A 2083-nucleotide genomic window follows, 5' to 3' on the forward strand; every position below is an offset into this window, starting at 1 on the left:
TGACTTCAGTAAATTGTATATCATTCCAAGACCAATTGTATCATAGACATTAGTTCTGGGGTTTCAAATGTACTATTAGTATAAAACTTCGATATACCTTTGTAGTTTCAGCAGTTGACATTCATTTGTATAAATATAATACTATTTAATTGTGACTGCAAAGTTAATAAATATTAACCCAAGGTCCATAGTACAATATGGATTTTTTTTGTCATTTTATTGTTATAATTCACCATTACATTCAGCATCATTTCAAGTCTGCACTCTAAGGTTAGACCAATGGAAGTCTGTTTAATTAATTGTTAGTAGATATACAGTAGTCTGTGATTTGAGACCAGTTGGTGTAATCAGCTGCTACTTCAAAATTGAAATACATATCTATAGTATCTAAATTTATACATGCATACTTTACATGTAAATATTTGCATACATACTATGTACAGACACACATATTACAAATTTTATACAATGTATACTTGCTTTTATATTTTATAGCCATAATCATAGGATAAAACCCTGAATGTCAAGCCAGATAATACATTAATAATTATTAGCAATACAATTTAACAGAACAATCTGTCCAAGGTTTAGGAAGTACTTCAACTCTCATTAATCATTATGAAACATTAATCCCGGGAATTTTGCTTGTGAGATATGATTGTCATACTGCCAGACACGAGAGCTTTGTTCAAGTTTACATATTATAAGAATATAAAATATAAACTTTTACGTAAATACCATTATCTACATGTGATGAATCAGTGTGTGTGTATATGTGTGTATGTGTGTTGTGGGGTAGCAGGTGTTTACCCCTATCATGAACAAGCGAAAAGTTCATTGTGGTTACCTAAAAGGGCCTTTGAAACAACAACAACAAAAAAAAACCAGTTGGATGAGGGAGTATAATATTACAGCACAGAAGTGGACTAGGAAATGGCAATGAAGCGACAGAACAAAACCGTCATATTATAGATGGCCAATTATGATTGTCGGTTAGCTGTTCGAATAGATAATAGGGCAAATTTTGTGCATGTTATGCTACAACTTTTTGTCGTTGTTTGGCCGTTTAATTTTATTAGACCAACCACAAACCGTAGCCTTTTTATAGAGAATCATCCAATAAAGATATTAATCAAAAGTTCGTCATCTCTTCGTTCACGAAAACAGGCTAATCTAAAATTATTCCTAGGACAAGGGCACACAAGTGCAAATTAATTTCGAAAATCATGTATCGTGGGAATAAACAAAAATTTATTGTTTGATAGTAACAAGCTGTTGATTAGGCCAACAGGAGAATACATATACATACTATTGATTAGAAACGTGTATGTCCAATGTAGAAGGGGAGATTGTGATTGTGTTTGTCGCTTCACTGTCATGTCTGTGTCCTCCTGTGCTGTAATATTATACTGCTTCATTATAATGTGTGTGTCTGTACATAGTATGTAAATATGTACATGTATAGTATGCATATGTATAAATTTAGATACTATAAATATATATCTCCATTTCAATTCGGAAGTAGCTGCTGATTACACCCATTTTGTACTGTAGACCTTGGAATAATATTTATTACCTTTGCAGTCACAATTATATAATATTATAATAACATATTTATACATATGAATGTCAAATGCTGAAACAGCAAAGTTTACTGAATAATACTGAAGTTTTATACTAATAGTAAATTTAAAACCCCCACGGAACTAATTTCTATGATACAATTGGTCTTGGAATGATATAAATTTCACAGAAATCAACTGTTTATTAAAAATATATAAATATAATTATATAATATTTATTGACATTACACTTTTACATCAGTGGCAGCACACAAGAAAGTGGCGCAGTCAAACTTAAACTAATGAACAAATAGTAAAAACAACAACTTAAAGCTAAACAAATGAAAGAACTTATGAACAAAGAGTAAAAGAACAACTTAAAGCTAAACAAATGAAAGAACTTAACTAAAGAAAATACAACTTAGATCTAAAATAAATCATGAACATCCCTCACCCTCCCCACACAAATAATGTACATAATACACATTACGTGCATACAGTACCCCACCCAAATATATGCA

This window comes from Anneissia japonica, unplaced genomic scaffold, assembly GCF_011630105.1.
Source record: "Anneissia japonica isolate Jap-2015-1 unplaced genomic scaffold, ASM1163010v1 scaffold2471_len1564793_cov202, whole genome shotgun sequence".
Classification (NCBI taxonomy): domain Eukaryota; kingdom Metazoa; phylum Echinodermata; class Crinoidea; order Comatulida; family Comatulidae; genus Anneissia; species Anneissia japonica.